Source organism: Gossypium hirsutum, chromosome A11 (genome assembly GCF_007990345.1).
Source record: "Gossypium hirsutum isolate 1008001.06 chromosome A11, Gossypium_hirsutum_v2.1, whole genome shotgun sequence".
Taxonomy (NCBI): Eukaryota; Viridiplantae; Streptophyta; class Magnoliopsida; order Malvales; family Malvaceae; genus Gossypium; species Gossypium hirsutum.
In genome coordinates, this window is record NC_053434.1 from 37,070,903 (window position 1) to 37,093,053 (window position 22,151).

Below are 22,151 nucleotides of genomic sequence, written 5' to 3' on the forward strand. Positions count from 1 at the left end.
CCACACGGGCAGAGACACGACTGTGTCCCAACCGTGTGAGGACACGGCCTAGTACACGAGTGTGTATCATGGCCGTGTGCCCTTCAAGGGTTGTTGACATCAGAAACAGAATGTCAAGGTTTTTGTACACGGGTTGAGACATGGGCGTGTCATGGCCGTGTGAGGGACACGGGTCATGGACACAATCGTGTGCCAAACCGTGTGAAAACCCCTTTAGGTTGGAATAGAGAAATAAATTCGCACGGGCTAGGGACACGGGCGTGTCTCGATATGTTCAGGCCGTGTGAGCCACATGTGCCTTCAACATGGCCATGTTAAGAAGACGCACGGGCGTGTCACTTTTTCAGACGGGCGTATGCCCTTGTCTGCTTTGGAATTTTTCAAAATTTTCTAAAAAGTTTAGTTTATACCCGAACCACTTACAAGGCGTGCTTTGGGCCTCGTAGGTCTATATCGTTTAGAGGAAGTTTTAAAGTTTTAAAAATCGAGTGAAATTTCATGACCCGAAAATGTTTGTATGTATGTATTTAAGTCCGATAACACCTCGTATCCTATTCTGTCGTCAAACTCAGGTAAGGGGTGTTACATTTAGTGGTATTAGAGCCAGGTTTAATCAATTCTTGGACTAACGTAGCGAGTGTATAAGTCTAGCTATACATGTCCTAAATACATTGTGATAGTGTGACGAATCCTGATGAATTTAAATTGTGTTTTCTTATAGTAAGTGGATCCTGATAGAGCAGTGGCGAACGATGTAGAAAGTAATACGCCGGCTCCCACTGAAAGTACCGCGCCAGTCAAGAGTGGGCCTGTGACATTTAGTCAGGGCAGAGGGGTTAGAGAAGCCTACCTCCACATGATGAACACATGGTATTCGGAGTTTATTTGTGCAAACCCGAACACTCCACCTCCTCTACCCCTCCAATCCCCTAGCCTGCCCCCACAACTCCCCAAGCCATAGAGATGATTAGAAGGGAGAAGCCTCCGGTTGACAGAACTTGTAAACAAGGGGATGAGGAATTTAGAGTGAATATAGATGATGACCTAGAGAGGGAAGAGTTCTTGCTAGAAAACACAATTAGGGTATTCGATGAATTGTCTTGCACACCTGAGTAGTGCATGAAGTGTGTTATGTCACTCCTGCGAGACTCGGCCTACCAGTGATGGAACAACCTTGTGTCGATTGTACCAAGGGAAAGGATTACATAAGAGTTTTTCTAAGAGGAATTTCGAAAGAAGTATATTAGTCAAAGGTTTATAGATCAAAAGAAGAAGGAATTTCTAAAATTAAAGCAAGATAGAATGATAGTGACAAAGTATGAGCGTGAGTTTGTGAGGCTCAGTAAATACGCTAGGGAGTGCGTATCTACCGAAGCTATCATGCGCAAGAGATTTGAAGATGGATTGAACGAAGACATTCAATTATTAGCTGGCATCTTAGAGTTAAGGGAGTTTGTGATCTTGTCGAGAGAGCTTGCAAGGAAGAAGAATTGGCAAAAAAGAAGAGAAAAGCTAATATGGAGTCTCGTGACTTAATGAAAAGATAGATCGAAAAATCCAATCAGACCTCATCCAAGAGATTGAGAGAGTTTCCGACTCGATCAAATGCTTCAGTAGGATTCTCGAGTAGAAATAAGAATAAGCAGTACACGGCTTCTAAAGCTCAAACCACTTCTATCGTGAGTGTTGGTAGTGCTCGGCCAAATAGGCCGGAGTGTTCGCAGTATGGGAGGCGTCATTTCGGTGAGTGCCGAGGAAATGATAGAGGTTGTTTTAAGTGTGGTTCATTAGACCATTTCATTCGAAACTGTCCTGAAATAGACGAGAAAGGAAAAAAGCAAGATGTGAGAGTGAGTAATGCTTCTTCTAGGGGTAGACCATAGAAGAGCCCGGGAAGTGGGGCTAGCAAATGAGGTGCACCTAGAAATTCTATTGTGAGGTCAGAGGGCCGAGCACCCGGAAGGACTTATGCCATTCACGCTCGCAAAGAGGCATCATCACCGGATGTGATTACTAGTACTTTTTCTCTTCACAATATTTCTGTTGTAGCTTTGATTGGTCCGAGGTCTACCTATTCGTATGCTTGTGTAAAATTGGTGTCGAGCATGAATATGCCTGTTGAGTCTACAAAATTTGTGATAAAAGTGTCAAACCCGTTAGGCAAGCATGTGTTAGTTGAAAAAGTGTGTAGAAACTGTCCTTTGATGATTAGAGGTCATTGTTTTCTAGCTAACCTCATGCTACTACCATTTGATGAATTTGACCTAATTTTTGGCATGGATTGGTTGACTATTCATAATGTGTTAGTAAACTATGGTAGTAAGTTTATTAAGCTGAAATGTGAAAATGAAGATATTATTTGGGTTGAATCAAGTGAACCGGATAGCTTACCTATACTGATTTCTTCTATGACTGTTGAGAAATACATGAGAAAAGGGTATGAGTCTTATCTTGCATTTGTGATAAATACTCAAGAGTCGGAAGTAAAGATTGAGTCGGTGCTTGTGGTTTGTGAGTATCTGGATGTATTTCCGGAAGAGTTGCCCGGACTGCCTCCAACTAGGGAAGTCAAGTTTGGTATGGAGTTAGTCCTTGATACTGCTCCTATATCAATTGCCCCGTATAGGATGGCACTGTTGGAGTTAAAAGAGTTCAAGGCTCAGCTACAAGAGTTAACAGATAAGGGCTTTATGAGACCGAGCTATTCTCGTGGGGTGCTCTGGTACTTTTTGTGAAAAAGAAAGATGGGACAAAGAGGTTATGTATAGACTATAGACAGCTAAACAAGGTGATTGTGTAGAAAAAATATCCTTTGCCTATAATCGATGATCTTTTTGACCAATTGCAAGGAGCCACAGTGTTTTCTAAGATAGACTTGAGATTTGGTTATTACCAACTAAGAGTTAAGGAGCAAGATGTACCAAAAACCATGTTTCGGATGAGGTATGGGCGCTATGAGTCCTTTGTCATGCCCTTTGGCTTAACAAATGCTCTCGTCATGTTTATGGACTTAATAAACCGTATTTTTTGACCGTATGTGGATAAGTTCGTTGTTGTTTTATCGATGATATATTAATCTATTCTCGTGATGAGAGTGAACATGCGAAGCATTTGAGAACTGCTTTTGCAGACTTTAAGAGATAAGCAGTTGTATGTGAAGTTTAGTAAAAGTGAGTTTTGACTCCGAGAGGTCAGATTCTTAGGACACATTGTGTCGGGTGATGGAATTAGAGTTGACCCGATAAGATCTCGGCTATTGATGAGTGGAAACAGCCGAGGAATGTATCAGAGATTAGAAGTTTTCTAGGTTTAGCGGGTTACTACTGACGATTTGTTAAAGGATTCTCCATGATTGCTACTCTGATGACGAGGTTACTACAGAAAGATGTCAAGTTCGAATGGACAGAGAAGTGCCAGCAGAATTTTGAGAAACTTAAAGCACTATTGACTGAAGCACCAGTCCTAGTGTAACCGGAACCGAGAAAAGAATTCGTAGTGTATAGCGACGCATCGTTGAATGGATTGGGATGCGTGCTCATGCAAGAAGGCAAGGAAATAGCATATGCCTTGAGACAACTGAAGCCGCATGAGAAGAATTATTCGACACACAACTTAGAGTTAGCAGCTATAGTGTTCACTCTGAATATTTGGAGACACCACTTGTATGGCGAGAGATGCCAAGTATTCATCGACCATAAAAGTCTAAAGTATTTGATGACTCAAAAGGAATTGAACCTTCGCCAACGAAGATGGTTAGAGCTCATAAAAGATTACTAGTTGGTGATCGACTATCACTCAGGGAAGGCTAACATGGTCGCCGATGCCTTTAGTAGGTAATCCTTATTTGCCTTGAGAGCTATGAATACTCAATAGACTGTGCCTGATGATGGTTCGATACTAGCGGAGTTGAGAGCTATATTGATGTTTCTCCAAGAGATCTGTAAAGCTCAGAAAGGTGATAAATAATTTCAAGCTAAGATAAATCAGCGCGAGTCAGACATAGAATCAGACTTCCAGATTAGTTCAGATGGCTGTTTAATGTTTCGAGACAGAATTTGTGTACCGAAAGGCGATGAGTTTATTCGAAAAATTTTGCATGTGGCACATAACATTGTATGTCTATCCATCCAGGTAGTGTGAAAATGTATAATAACTTGAAGAAAATGTACTGGTGGTCAGGAACGAAAAGAAACGTTTCAGAGTTTGTCTCTAAGTGCCTAATTTGTCAGCAAGTGAAAGCCGAGCACCAAGTACCTTCGAGTTTACTTCAGCCTGTGATGGTTCCTGAATGGAAATAAGACTGTATTACTATGGATATGTGTCTGGGTTGCCTTAGACGTCAAGGAAGAAAGATGCCGTATGGGTTGTATTTGATAGGATAACAAAATTAGCTCATTTTATACCGGTGCGTATGGATTATTCACTTGAAAAATTCACTAAGTTGTATGTTTCTAAAATTGTGAGACATCACGGAGTGCCCTTTTCAATTATTTTGGGTAGAGATCTGAGGTTTGCCCTTTTCAATTATTTCGGATAGAGATCTGAGGTTTACCTTGCGACTTTAGAAAAAGTTACAAGAAGCTCTGGGAACAAAGTTGAATTTTAGCACGGCTTTCCATCCGCAAATAGACGGTCAATTGGAGAGAGTAATTTAGATCCTTCAAAGACATGTTGCGTTGTTGTGTCCTTGAATTCTAAGAAAGTTCGAAAAAGTATTTACCACTGGTAGAGTTTGCCTACAACAATAGTTATCAGTCGAGTTTGAAAATGGCGCCTTATGAGGCTTTGTATAGGCATAAGTGCCTAACGCCCTTGTATTGGACCGAACTCAGAGAAAATTAGATTCATGGGATTGACTTAGTCAAAGAGACCAATGAGAAAGTAAAGGTAATTCGAGACTTTTTGAAGGCCGCTTCGAATAGACAAAAATCCTACGCGAATTTGAAACGAAAAGAAATTGAGTTTCAATTCGTTGATAAGGTGTTTTTGAAAGTATCCCGTGGAAGAAAATCCTCAGATTCGGTAAGAAAGGAAAATTAAGTCCACGTTTTATTGGACTTTAAGAGGTAACTGAGAGAATTAGATTGGTAGCTTATCAACTAGCCTTGTCATCTGAGTTAGAGAAGATAAGGTGATAAGGTGTTTTTGAAAGTATCCCGTGCACATTCTTTCACCAACAGAGATTGGGATTTGGTCAAATATGACTTATAACGAAGAACCAGTTAAGATTTTAGCTCGGGAGTTTAAACAATTGAGGAACAAGAATATAGCACTCGTGAAAGTACTATGGCATAGACATGGGGTTAACGACGCCACATGGGAGCCCGAGGAGACTATGAGAGATCAATACCCAAACCTTTTCATTGGTAAGATTTTCGAGGACGAAAATCCCTAAGGGGGAGAATTGTAACAGCTCGATTTTGGGCCTAGTCAGAACAGCGGTTTTAGAACCACAAATTCGAGGTTAGAGAAATTATTTTAATATTATTTTATGTGTTATAGCATGATTATATGAGTGCATGAAAATTTTGGTAAACTAATCTTAGTGATTGCTTGTTTAATTGCGGAAAAAGACTAAATCGCATAAAATGCGAAAGTTTTGTTCCACTCGCTAAAGGTGTCAAATAGCTATGGAACATTAAAGTAGAGGTTGTAACACCCCTCGCCCATATCCGACACTGGGATAGGGTTCGAGGTGTTACCTGACTTAAACTTAACCAACTATATAAAACGAGACCGTAAAATTTTGATCAATATAAAAATTTTCATTTCACTTACATTTTGTCTGTAACACCTCTAACCCGTATCCGTCGACGGAATAGGGTCGTAAGATGTTACGGAGTAAAACACAATTCCGATCAATTATAATAAACATTACATTATTACGTGAATTAGTCTCGAAAATTTACTAATTTTTTTTAAGAACCATAAACTAATATACCTATTATTGTATGCATGTGGCATTAGTGATATGATAGCCTATACGAATCTCATATATATATACACATATGCAACTCACATCTTACAACAAATTTTATAAATTTTAAATACAAATTTGCGAACTTGTAAATAACAAGTAAATATTTATATATAAAATCTCTTGTGTTTATCACCTTAAAAAAATTACTATTACCATAAGTAAAATTTCTTATCTTACTCTACATGTGTCCTAAGACATGTTTGCATGCATGTTATATCAAATCACACTTAAGACATAATATGTAAAATCACATTTATGGACACTCAAACATATATATATTTATATGGATAATATAGTAGAATACATTACCATTTTCATGTACATTATGCTACTACTACCACACTCTTATCTATAAATAAATGCATATGCAGGACTTTAATTAAATGCAAACATATGTCATGTCTATTTGATGTATTACAATACACTCTCATTAAATCACACATAAACCATTTTCATATTATCATGATCATACCTACCAAAGCACAAGTGGACAGAAATATATCGTAATAAACCTTGCCAGATTTTTCGAACCCTATCAAAAGTTCGAAACATCGAATCATGAATATTACTAAGTCACAACCATATTCACTAGGTTCTCAAATATATTTCACATAAAAATTTACATCGATGGATTAGTCGCGATTCTTTCAAGCCATTGCTCATTTCTTAAACATGCAAGATTTATCACACGTAATAATCATAGATATATAACCTGCAACATTCAACCATAATCATCATAGACCATACCTAGCATGATTTATTTCAAACATTTTGATTAGCTATTTGCGGATGGCTTTATACACAACCAAAATTTATCATTTAAACCACACTTCAGCTTATGCATGCCATAATTCGAATTTAACTTAGAAAGGTACCCCAAAATAGTAGATAGTATGATGAACTTCGCAGATGATCCCCGAGCCTGTAACTTGATTTCTAATATTTATAAAACAAACAAGGATACACAAAATAAGCTAATATAGCTTAGTAAGTCATAAATAAATAGTAAACCCAACAAAGTATTTAATTCAATTAAGTTAATTATTATTTATAGTAACTAAATACCATTTAATCTCAAGTTATGCTTATAAGTACATCCACATATATACATTCGCACTTAAACATCATATTGGTCGAATGATCAAATACATACATTATGTATTTTTCAATCAACTTACCAACAACTTTATTATACCCTGCCGAATGCACATATTTATTTATATAAAAGTAATTGCATTTTTTTTACTTGGCTGGATACTCACCTGACCATTTGGGTATATTAATATTCAACTTCCCAAAAAGAAACCACTAATTATATTATAATCATGCTTGCATATACTTTTACACATAAGCTAAAAAAAAATATCACTATGTAGTATTGCATATATATACATGAATAGTTAACAAGACCAATTATACCAAAACATACATTAAATTTAATTATGAGTCATTTTCTCATAATAATTTTATATAACTACAAGCCGAATATACATATGCTAACATCACTTAAAGTCATTATCATCAATTATGTGTGAATAAAACAAATACCAAGTACCAACTTGCCTTATCATTAATAGCCAAACAATTATTTCATACCTGACCGTTTTACTCGTATTACACAATGATGCACAATTTACCTTTGCCGAATGAACCATTCGGAATTAGATAGGACACTCGAATAATCACATAAATGATACAATGTCAACGTCCCAGACGTGGTCTTACATGTAACCACATATCGATGCCACTGTCCTAGACAGGGTCTTACTCGTAAACACATATCGATGCCATGGTCTTACTCGAACACATATACCGGAATCCTATGTCATGACATATGTATCCTAGCTATTCCTAAGGTTCATATGGGGCTTTCGACGTCGTAACTCGGTCGAATTGAACTCGAAAGTGTAGTAGTAAAATTTAATCATTTTCCGCCATAGCATATTAAAATTCCAAATTTCATGACAGCATATAAATATAACATTTAATTACCAAATAAACACATCTATTTTCTTATAAACTTACCTCAGATGTCGTAAAACAGAGCGGGGCTGCTAGTCGACAACTTTCGTTTTTCCCCGGTCCAAATCTGATTTCTTTATTTCTTGATCTAAACATATTCAAATTAAGCTCATTCAAACATATTTCCATTCAATTTAATCCAAAAACACATAAATAGGCAAATTACCATTTTACCTCTAACATTTACAATTTTTACAATTTAGTCCCTATTGCACTAAACACAAAATACACAAAATTTCTCAACACCCATGTTAGGCCGAATAGTACCCATGCTCATAGAAGTCCATATATTTTATCAATTTCACATTTTAGTCCCTCAAATTATTATTTTTTTGCAATTAAGTCCTAATTACTCAAAATCATCAAAAACTCCAATACAAAATATGTTAATCTAAAACATATATTTCATTTTTCATCATCAACAACAAAAAATCACAAGCTATCAGCAATGGTACAAATCAAAATATTCATCAAAATAAAAAATTCAAGCATGGGTTTTGTAGTACTCGAAGCAACGATCTCAGAAACGTAGAAATTATCAAAAACCGACAAAGAACGAACCTTGATTTTTGCTTGGAAGATGGCCGAACCTAACTTCTCCTATTTCTTTTGTTTATTTTCGGCTATGGTTGAAATAATAATATGAGCACTTTGTTTTATTTATCATAAATTATAACATATATATTATTTTTTATTATTTTACTTTTTAACCTTAGTTAATAAATTATAAAATCACATATATCATGCCCACTACCGTCCACTTCATATATAATGGGTTAATTTCATCACAGCTACTCCCATTTAGAAAGCCATCAACAAATAAGCTCTTTACAAAACAAACTACCCATCTTTTAATTTAAGCGATTAAGTCTTTTTTTTTAATCGGACACCTAAATGACAAAATTAAATCACGAAATTTTCACAGACATAAATTCACATAGAATAAACACAGAAAATAATTTTAAAATATTTTTCCAACTCAGATTCATGGTCCCGAAACCACCGTTCCGAGTAGGGTCTAAATCGGGCTGTTACAACTCTCCCCCCTTAAGGATTTTCATCCCTGAAAATCTTACCAGTGAATAGGTTTGGATAGCGTTCTCTCATCGCATCTTCTAGTTCCCATGTTGCTTCTTCAATACCGTGTTTATGCCACAATACTTTAACTAACAAAATCTGCTTATTTCGTAACTCTTTAACCTCATGAGTTAAAATGCGAACCGGTTCTTCTTCGTAGGTCATATCAGACTAAATTTTAATCTCAGACGGACTAATCACATGTGAAGGATCAGATCGATATCTTCGAAGCATCGAAACGTAAAACACATTGTGGATCTTTTCTAACTCAGGTGGCAACGATAATCTGTAAGAAACCGGTCTGATACGGTCTACAACTTCATACGACCCAATAAACCTTGGACTCAATTTGCCTGTTCGACCGAATCTGAGTATTTTCTTCCACAGTGACACTTTCAAAAAGACTTTGTCTCCAATCTGAAACTCTATATCTTTACGTTTCAAGTCCGCATAAGCTTTCTGACGATCTGATGCTGCTTTTAAACTTTCACGAATCACTTTCACTTTCTGTTAAGTTTCTCTGATCAAATCGACCCCACGTATCTTATTTTCACTGAGCTCAGTCCAGTACAATGGCGTACGACATTTACGACCATACAAAGCCTCATAAGGTGCCATTTTGATACTTGATTGATAACTATTATTATATGAAAATTCAATCAGAGAAAGGTATCGTTCCCATGTACCTTCGAACTCGAGAATGCAACATCTCAACATATCCTCAAGTATCTGAATAATTCGCTCAGACTGGCCATTTGTTTGCAGATGGAAAGCAGTACTGAAATGTAATTTCGTACCTAGTGCATCTTGCAGTTTCTTCCAAATCCGTGATGTAAACCTCAGATCTCGATCCGAAACAATGGATATAGGCACACCATGTAATCTCACAATCTGAGAAACATACAATTCAGCTAGCTTATCAAGTGAGTAATCCGTACGTATCGAAACAAAATAAGCTGATTTAGTCAATCTATCAACAACAACCCAAATTACATCTTTCTTGCTTGGTGTCAATGGTAAACCAGATACAAAATCCATCGTAACTCTATCCCATTTCCACTCAGGTATCATGATAGGCTGGAGCAATCCTGAAGGCACCTGATGTTCAACTTTTACTTATTGACAGACTAAACATCTTGCAGCAAAGTTAGAAATGTCTTGTTTCATACCATGCCACCAATAAAGCTGTTTCAGATCATTATACATCTTTGTACTACCTGGGTGAATAGATAACCAACTACTATGTGCTTCATTCAAAATCATCTGGATCAACTCTGTATTCCTCGGAACACATATCCGGTCCCTAAATCTCAAACAGTCATCAGCATCAACCTTAAACTCTGAATCAATATCCGTCTCACACTGAACTCGTTTTGTGATCAATTCATTACCAACCTTCTAGGCATCACATATTTTTCGAACAAATAGCGGTCTAGCTTTCAATTCAACTACTATAGAACCATCATCTGACATAGCCATATGCGTATTCATTGCACGCAATGTAAATAGTGATTTTCAGCTTAAAGCATCAGCAACAACGTTAGCCTTTCCTGGGTGATAGTCAATCACAAGCACGTAGTCTTCTAACAGTTCTAACCATCGGCGTTGTATCAAATTCAGATCTTTCTGAGTCATCAAGTATTTCAGGCTTTTATGATCAGAGTAAAAATGACATTTCTCGCCGAACAGATAGTGACGCCAAATCTTCAATGCGAACACAATGGCTGCCAATTCTAGGTCGTGTGTTGGATAATTCTTTTCATGTGGCTTCAACTATGTCGAGGCATAAGCTATAACTTTTGCCTTCCTGCATCGAAACACAGCCCAAACCATTCAAAGATGCATCACTATAAATAACAAATTCTTTACCCGATTCTGGCTGAACTTGCATTGGAGCTTCTATTAAAAGGGCTTCAACTGATCAAAACTTTTCTGACACTTCTCTGACCATTCGAACTTAACATCTTTCCGTAGTAACTTTGTCATTGGAGCTGAAATCATAGAGAAACCTTTCACAAAGCATCTGTAATATCCAGCAAGTCCCAAAAAGCTTCGAACTTCAGAAACATTCTTCGGAGGTTTCCAATCTAGTATAGCTGATATTTTGCTTGGATCAACCCGAATACCTAATGCTGATACCACGTGACCCAGAAAACTGACTTCACTTAACCAGAACTCACATTTACTGAATTTCGCATACAACTGCTTATCTCACAACGTCTGCAATACAAGTCTCAAATGTTCGTCATTTTCACCTTCACTACGACAGTAGATCAGAATGTCATCTATAAACACAACCACAAACCGGTCCAGATACGGTCTGAAGATCCGATTCATCAAATCCATGAAAACAGCTGGTGCATTAGTGAGTCTGAAAGGCATAACCAAAAACTCATAATGTCCGTACCTCGTTCTGAAAGCAGTCTTTGACACATCTGAATCTTTAACTCGCAACTGATGTAACCTGATCTCAAATCTATCTTCGAAAATACTGTGGCCCCCTTCAGTTGATCAAACAGATCATCAATCTGTGGCAACGAATACTTATTCTTTATAGTCACCTTATTAAGCTGTCTGTAATCAATGCACATTCTCATAGTTCCATCTTTCTTTTTCACAAACAACACAGGTGCACCCCACAGAGAGAAACTCGGTCGCGCGAAACCTCTATCTGTCAATTCTTGCAACTGAGCTTTCAATTCTTTTAATTCTGTAGGTGCCATTCTGTATGGGGCTATGGATATCGGAGTCGTCCCTGGCACTGACTCAATACCAAACTCTACTTCCCGAATAGGTGGCAAACCTGGTAATTCTTCTGGAAACACATCCGGATACTCACATACAATAGATACTGATTCAATGTTTCTTTCAGTCACTTTACTGTCGAGCACGTAGGCAAAGTAAGCTTCACACCCTTTCCTCACATATTTTTGAGCTAGCATCGAAGAAATCACTGCTGGCAAACCGTACAAATCGCTAGATTTGATCCGAATAACTTCATCTTTCTGGCTCCGTAGATCAATGGTCTTTCTTTTACAATTCACAACAGCATCATGTAAAGTCAGCCAATCCATACCCAGAATTATATTGAACTCATCAAATGGAAAGAACATTAAATCAGCCAGAAAGCACAGATCTCGAACCATCAAGGGACAATTCTTACACACTTTATCAACCATAACACACCGGCCCAAGGGATTTGACACTCTAATCACAAACTTAGTAGACTCAACAGGTAGAGTCTTGCTGAACACTAATGTCTCATATACATAAGAATGAGTTGAACCAGGATCAATTAATGCAATTACATTAGTATCATACAGAGTAAATGTACCAGTAATAACATCAGGGGATGAAGCCTCCTCTAGCGCGCGAATAGCATAAGCTCTGGCAGGTGCACGAGCCTCAGATCTGACTTCCGTATCTTTAGTCCCTCTCTGACTGCCACTCGTATTACCAGCATTTCTGGGTGGTCTACCTTAAGCTGCAGTATTACCCGATCTCGTATTCTGCACTGGATTTTCTTCAACTAACATTGGGTAAGCTCGAATATAATGATCTGTAGATCCGCATTTAAAACAGGCCCGATCATGAAATCTACAACTGCCGGGATGTCATTTACCACAGTGTTTACACTCGGGTTGATTTAATCTGACATTACCCACACTCGCTATTGAAGTAGCTCTTGAGCTCACTGATGGTCTATTCTGATCCCGTCTAGAATAACCTGAAAGGGCTTTAGAACGGCTGAAATCATCTCGGAACTTCTTTGATGCAGTCTGGAATGAATTACCGGGTGTTCTTTTGCGTGCATCTTTTGCTTCAAAGTCAGCTTTTCTTTTCTCTTTCCCAAGCTCTTCAGCTTTGCAGGCTCGCTCAACAAGTACCATAAACTCTTTTATCTCAAGTATGCCAACTAACAATTTGATATCTTCATTCAATCCATTTTCAAATCTTTTACACATTATGGCTTTAGTAGAAACACACTCTCGGGCATACCGACTAAGTCTCACAAATTTCCGCTCATACTCCGTCACTGTCATCCGACCCTGTTTCAGCTCCAGAAATTCTTTATGCTTCTGATCTATAAATCTTTGACTAATATATTTCTTACGGAACTCAGTCTGAAAGAATTCCCAGGTTACCTGCTCTTTCGGAACTACTGATACTAGGGTATTCCACCAGTGATATGCTGTGTCTCGAAGTAAAGATATGGCACATTTCAAGCACTCATCTGGTGTATAGGACAGCTCATCAAATACACAAATGGTATTATCAAGCCAAAACTCGGCCCGCTCAGCATCATCATCATTGGTAGCTTTAAATTCTTCAACCCCATGTTTCCTGATTTTATCAACAGGTGGCTTATATAATCTCAACGGATCACTTACTTGAGGTACTGCAGGCATCAAAGATGGATTAGTCGGGGATGGAGGTTGTTGTGTAGCCGGGTTAGTCCGGATATATTGAGTAAACCAATCATTCATCATCTGATAGAAGGCTTGTTTAGCCTCACTTTCTTGATAACTCGAAGGCAGTCGAGAATTAGCCGGCGCTGTCCCTTGCGCGGGAGCAGGTGCTACACTCTTGAAATCATCAGCTACAGCTCTATCGGGATCCATTTACTATATGAAAACACATTTCAAATGTCAGAAGTCGTCACACTATCACAGTATATAATTATGGCATGTATAGTTAAACTCACACACACTACATTAGTCCTAGAACCGACTAAACCGTAGCTCTGATACTAATAAAATGTAACACCTCTAACCCGTATCCGTCGCCGGAATAGGGTCGTAAGATGTTACGGAATAAAACATAATTTTGATCAATTATAATAAAAATTACATAATCACGTGAATTAGTATCGAAAATTTACTAATTTTTTTTAAGAACCATAAACTAATATACCTATTATTGTATACATGTGGCATTAGTGATATGATAGCCTATACGAATCTCATATATATATACACATATACAACTCACATCTTACAACCAATTTTATAAATTTTAAATACAAATTTGCGAACTTGTAAATAACAAGTAAATATTTATATATAAAACCTCTTGTGTTTATCACCTTAAAAAAATTACTATTACCATAAGTAAAATTTCTTATCTTACTCTACATGTGTCGTAAGACACGTTTGCATGCATGTTATATCAAATCACACTTAAGACATAATATTTAAAATCACATTTATGGATACTCAAACATATATATATTTATATGGATAATATAGTAGAATACATTACCATTTTCATGCATATTATGCTACTACTACCACACTCTCATTTATAAATAAATGCATATGCAGGACTTTAATTAAATGCAAACATATGTCATGTCTATTTGACGTATTACAATACATTCTCATTAAATCACACATAAACCATTTTCATATTATCATGATCATACCTACCAAAGCACAAGTGGACAAAAATATATCGTAATACACCTTGCCATATTTTTCGAACCCTATCAAAAGTTCAAAACATCGAATCATGAACATTACTAAGTCACAAACATATTCACTAGGTTCTTAAATATATTTCACATACAAATTTACATCGATGGATTAGTCGCGACTCTTTCAAGCCATTGCTCATTTCTTAAACATGCAAGATTTATCACACGTAATAATCATAGATATATAACCTGCAACATTCAACCATAATCATCATAGACCATACCTAGCATGATTTATTTCAAACATTTTGATTAGCCATTTTCGCATGGCTTTATACACAACCAAAATTTATCATTTAAACCACACTTCAGCTTATGCATGCCATAATTCGAATTTAACTTAGAAAGGTACCCCAAAATAGTAGATAGTATGATGAACTTCGCAGATGATCCCCGAGCCTATAACTTGATTCTAATATCTATAAAACAAACAAGGATACACAAAATAAGCTAATATAGCTTAGTAAGTCATAAACAAATAGTAAATCCAATAAAGTATTTAATTCAATTAAGTTAATTATTATTTATAGTAACTAAATACCATTTAATCTCAAGTTATACTTATAAGTACATCCACATATATACATTCGCACTTAAACATCATATTGGCCGAATGATCAAATACACACATTGTCTATTTTTCAATCAACTTACCAACAACTTTATTATACCCTGCCGAATGCACATATTTATTTATATTTAAGTAATTGCATCTTTTTTACATGGTTGGATACTCACCTGACCATTTGGGTATATTAATATTCAACTTCCCAAAAAAAAACCACTAATTATATTATAATCATGCTTGCATATACTTTTACACATAAGCTAAAAAAAATATCACTATGTAGTATTGCATTTATATACATAAATAGTCAACAAGACCAATTATACCAAAACATACATTACATTTAATTATGAGTCATTTTCTCATAATAATTTTATATAACTACAAGCTGAATATACATATGCTAACATCAGTTAAAGTCATTATCATCAATTATGTATGAATAAAACAAATACCGAGTACCAACTTACCTTATCATTAATAGCCAAACAATTAATTCATACCTGACCGTTTTACTCGTATTACACAATGATGCACAATTTACCTTTGCCCGATGAACCATTCGGAATTATATAGGACACTCGAATAATCACATAAATGGTACAATGCCAATGTCCCAGACGTGGTCTTACATGTAACCACATATCGATGCCACTGTCCCAGACAGAGTCTTACTCGGAATCACATATCGATGCCATGGTCTTACTCGCACATATAAACCAGAATCCTATGTCATGACATGTATCCTAGCTATTCCTAAGGTTCATACGGGGCTTTTGGATGTCGTAACTCGGTCGAATTGAACTCGAAAGTGTAGTAGTCAAATTTAATCATTTTCGGCCATAGCATATTAAAATTCCACATTTCGTAACAGCATATAAATATAACATTTAATTACCAAATAAACACGTCTATTTGCTTATAAACTTATCTCGGATGTCGTAAAATAGAACGGGATTGCTAGTCGACAACTTTCGTTTTTCCCCCGTCCAAATCTGATTTCTTTATTTCTTGATCTAAACATATTCAAATTAAGCTCATTCAAACATATTTCCATTCAATTTATTCCAAAAACACATAAATAGGCAAATTAAAATTTTACCCTTAACATTTACAATTTTTACAATTTAGTCCCTATTGCACAAAACACAAAATACACAAAATTTCTCAACACCCATGTTAGGCCGAATAGTACCCATGCTCATAGAAGTCCATATATTTTATCAATTTCACATTTTAGTCCCTCAAGTTATTATTTTTTTTGCAATTAAGTCCTAATTACTCAAAATCATCAAAAACTCCAATACAAAATATGTTAATCTAAAACATATCTTGCATTTTTCATCATCAACAAAAAAAAATCACAAGCTATCAACAATGGTACAACTCAAAATATTCATCAAAATAAAAAATTCAAGCATGGGTTTTGTAGTACTCGAAGCAACGATTTCAAAAACGTAGAAATTATCAAAAACCGACAAAGAATGAACCTTGATTTTTGCTTGGAAGATGGTCGAACCTAACTTCTCCTATTTCTTTTGTTTACATTCGGCTATGGTTGAAATAATAATATGAGCACTTTGTTTTATTTATCATAAATTATAACATATATATTATTTTTTATTATTTTACTTTTTAACCTTAGTTAATAAATTATAAAATCACATATATCATGCCCACTACCGTCCACTTCATATATAATGGGTTAATTTCATCACAACTACTCCCATTTAGAAAGCCATCAACAAATAAGCTCTTTACAAAACAAACTACCCATTTTTTAATTTACGCGATTAAGTCCCTTTTTTTTAATCAGACACCTAAACGACAATATTAAATCACGAAATTTTCACAGACATAAATTCACATAGAATAAACACAGAAAATAATTTAAATATTTTTTTGACACGGATTCATGGTCCCGAAACCACCGTTCTGAGTAGGGTCTAAATCGGGCTGTTACATTGTCCCTTAAACGGTATCACGAGGCCCAAAACATGCATTAGAGGCGGTTCGGGACTGAACCAAGAACTTAAGAAAAACTTGAAAAATTTCATGCTTTAAGGCTCCACACGCCCATGTGGGTATAGATAGTGTAGTCACACACGCCCGTGTGGCTTGGGACACGCTCGTGCCCTTAGCCCGTGTGCAACACTGACTTTAAAACACATCCATGGCACACGCCCATGGGGGCAGACCGTGTGTGACACACGATCTACACACACGCTTGTGTGGCTACCCGTGTAGACAATTATGAGGCTATTTTCCAAGACATTTGTCACCCTTACAACATATGCACACATACTTATCCAATAACATACAACATGGCATAAATGAGCTCTTAAACATCTACAAACATGTTATGCTCATGTTAATTTCTTAAGCAATAAATAGCATAGAATTTACTCACATCATTACCACATACTTGTCATAACTATCATTACGTCACAAACCTCACGTCCATCACTAAGCATGCATAATCATATCCACAAACCATTCATGAGGCATTATTAACTATTTACTAATCACTTAATCTTGCATCAGTTACTAACTCATCAATGAATCTCAATTCAATCTCTAGGCATACATGTTGTAAGCCACATCACAAGAGATAATACCATACATGCATAAGAATAATCATATAGGCCCATAACGTCATTAGCCGACATAAGCCAATTTACATGACTACATACTACCTTAATAACAAGCCAATGCCTTTGGCTGAATCATAGTATCACATACTCAACACTAAAACCCCATACATGCCATAGACTCAAAACACTAGGATTTACTTACGCCGATAGCGTTAACTCGACAGTGTGATAATATCTCTGACGGCTTCCAACCCGAGCTAACCTGGCAACCCTAGGGAGCATGGGAAAGAAGGGGGTAAACTTTACACTTAGTAAGTTCAAATGAAAACAATATGCAACTCATTAACATTTTTTATCAATGTTTACAACATATTCTCAAGTTCATAACAAGCTGTCTTCCAAAGCAACAGTTACTAAATTATTTATATCTGGAGCTACAAGACTCCAACTTAAGTTCCGTTAATTTTCCTTAAAACTTGACTCATGTACCTTTCTACCTTAAAATTTCCAGAATTTTTTGTTTAGCCAATTAGTACAGTTTATTCCTCAAAGTTACCCCTGATTCACTGTCTGGCAGTTTCGACCCTTCTGCACTAAAGTTCAAATATCTCATAGCACAGGACTCGAATAATGTTCTCGTACATTTCTCTTGAAGATTATAAGCATATAAATCATAACTCATAACAATTTTTGTACAATTTATAATGATTTTCTCAAATCAAAATAGGGGATCTCAAAGTCATTCTGATTCTGTCCCACACAACTTCAAATATCTCATTATAGGAAATTGTTTTTATTACACGGTTTCTTTTATAAAAAACCTAGACTCAATAAGCTTTATTCCGATATTTTCTTCAGCTTCTAACTCATTTTCCACTATTTTTAGTGTATTTCCAAAGTTACACTACTGCAGTAACTCAAATCTGTCAAGGCTAAGTTACTCATTCATGATCATTGTTCCCAAAATTAATATAACATCATTTCATCCATTATAGTAAGAACACATATTTATGCATAATAGATCATTCACATACCAAGGCATTCTCATAGGCTTAGTGTACATACATGTACAACTCGTAACATAACTCAAGTGCATACTTACCAATGACTTACCTCATTGGGACCATCATCAACTCTTTCCTCGGATTACCCGTTGAGTGCTTGGAATACTAATTGGATACTCGGAAAAACCTTTGCACATAAGTGCCTCAATTGTAGCTAAAGCTACCTCATATCTCATGAAATTTAAATTCTCACTCTCGAGCTAGTCTTCTAGACTCATAATTCCTAGAGACATGTCACTCGTATCCTATTCTATTCCTAAGGTTCAAACGAGATTTTTCCTCGTCTACTAAGGCTTTGTCTTATCATATTTCCATTAATCACATACACTTAATATTTATACAATTCATGTAATGATAACATTTAAATACATGTATAGCATGGTATTGTTTACATACGAACTTACCTTAATACCACAATGGTGAAAAAGACATAATCATCCATAAATTGATTTTCCCCGTTCTAGGCCCAAATCACATTTTTCAACATATAAAACATCACATTTAGCTAATTAAAACAATGCACTAATCAAATTAGTCCATTGACACACTTTGGCAAAATTTACAATTTTGCCCCTATATTTTGCCAAAATTACCAATTTCCCTTAGGCTCGAAAGAAGATTTTTATTCAACATCTTTACTCTTTAAGACTAGATGAACCATTTTCATAACTATAGCAACTCACAATATAAACTATTTCATACACTTACACTTGTTATACTAGTTTGCAAAATATCCCCTTTTTAACAGTTTTCATGAAATCTTCCGTCAAAAAAAGTGTTTATAATACTACCAAGACTCATATTCTTCCATAAAAACTCAGAAAACAACACATACTTTCATAGAAAAATTCTAGACTCTTAATCGTTTTGGTAAATAGTCCCTTTATACGAAAGCTCGTGCTTTAGGGGTTCTAAAAATGTAAAAATCTTCAAGAAAAAACATTAAAATCACTTACTAGAAGAGAAACTAAGTGGCTGAAAGTTTCAAGCTCTCAAAACCCATTCTTTGCTGCATATTTCGGTGGAGGAGAAGATAAAAATGATAGTTTTTTCTTTTTGATTTGTTAATAATAAAACTAGTCAAAATTGGTGACCAAATTTCACCTAATTTTGACTTTTCAACAATTTTTGTCCCCCATGACCAGTCATGCTTTATTTATGGGTCTAATTTCACTTTAAAGTCCCCCAATTTAAGACACAAAGAATTTTAACACCTTAGGTGTGACAGCCCAAAATTAACCCTAGTCGGGAAGTGGTTTCGGGACCGCTAAACCGAGTCACCGAAAGGTTTGAATGTGATGTTTATTATCTAGAATATGTAATCATGAATGTGTGAAAATTTCAAGCTTCGATTTAGTCGATTGCATGTGAATTTAGTCAATAGGACTTATATGAGAAAATTTTAAAATGTGATAGGTCAATGCATGAGGACCTATTAGTGCATGTGGAAGAAAAAGGGGACTTGCATGTCAAATTCCCCCTCCCTAATATGTAGTGGCCGTCCATGCTATGGGTGGAAACATGTCACCAACATGTTGTGTTAGTGATGTATGGTAAGGAAAATAAAATAACAAGCATGATAATTAAATAATGAAAGGAAGGGTGATGGAAAAAAAAAATAACATGGTCTCACCCCCTTGTTGCCGTGAATTGAAGAAAGAAAAAAAAAAGTGTTCATTCTTGAACATCCTTGGCCGAGTAGAGGAAAGAAAGGAAGGGGAAAAAGCTTGAGAAAATCGGCTATGGTGGTTTGCTAGACTAAGGTATGTTTGATATTATTCTTTGAGATTCATGTATATTTTAAGTTGTAAGTGAAAATCTACCTAGCCAAGGTTCAAATTTTGTTAATTGATGGAGATGATATTCGGCCATGAATGTTACATTCTTGGTTGGTATTTTGATGTCTTTGGTGATGAGGTATGAAGATGGTTGATTTTGAGTGTTTAATAAAAAGGATGCATGAATTATTGTTAAATAATGGTCGAATGTAGCATGATTAAAGATGTGAATAAATTGAAGTTAAGGAGGTTGTCAATGAAAAATATGAGTTGGATGAGGCTTAAAGAATAAAAATCTAGGTGACTAGAGGTCAAGGACATTCGGTCATAGGCTTGTATGCTAGCAAAATCGGCCAAGTGATTACGTGGTGGAAATTAAGTGTTAAATGGAATGAAAATGATATTATATGGGGGTATGTATATTCGGCCATATGAGTAAATATATAGATGATGTTAAATTTGATTATGTATAATGGGCATTAAGATGTGGAACTTAAGAAATTAGAAGTAAATGAACTTGATAGTATTTAAGAGATAGAGGTGATAGATTAATGTTGCACATTCTGCTATGGTTAGGCATGTTGATGATCTTATCTTGATTTAGATAATTAGGCATAAAAGGGTGGCAAAGGGGATGAAATTGTCGAATGATTAGTTGGGTAACAAAAGAAGCATTCGGCCATCCCTTGAGAGCTTGTGTGATGTTGGGTTTAAAATTAGCAAAGGTAACTTACCTAATGCATGTGCATGGGTGATTAGATTTTGATGATATGGTAGTTGCATGAGGTTATTAGCCGAATATACTAACATACATATACATGTGAAATTGGATTGTAAATATTTGGCAAGGTGGTTAAACTAGTTAAATTATTGATTAAGCTCAAGGAGTTAAAGGAGGTGAATCGAGCAAAGGCAAAGAAAAGGTCATCGAGTAGCCGAGTTGGAACCGTCTTACCCAACACGAGGTAAGTCATTAAGCATGTAGTTGGTATTATTTCAAATGGTCATAATGTTTATGTTTGATGCTGAATGGAATGAATAAATATACATATATATATTTGCATGTACGTATGTGATGATGAAATTGTTGAATGAAAAGAAAAGAGGTAAGATGTACTGAGTTGTTGATCTCGGCACTAAACGTGCAGGTATAACCATTTATGACCATGAGATTGGCGCTAAGTGCGCGGGATTGAATTGTACAGCACTAAGTGTGCGATTTGACTATGTTGCACTAAGTGTGCGAAATGAATATGATGCACTAAGTGTGCGAATTGACCATGCGGCACTAAGTGTGCGAGTTTGACTATGTAGCACTAAGTGTGCGATTTGATTACGTAGCACTAAGTGTGCGAGTTGATTATATAGCACTGAGTGTGCGGACTCAATATACATTCGTGAATCATTATGGACACTATGTGTGCGACACTATTGAGTCGATCGTGGACAGCGGATCGGGTAAGTGTCTTGAGTACATGGCTAATAGGTGCTATGCTTATACTTGGTGTTGAGCTCGGTAAGTTTGAACCTATGTGACAAATATACTTGAAGTCACGTACATAAAATTTATCGTAGGATGGGTGAAAGGCCAT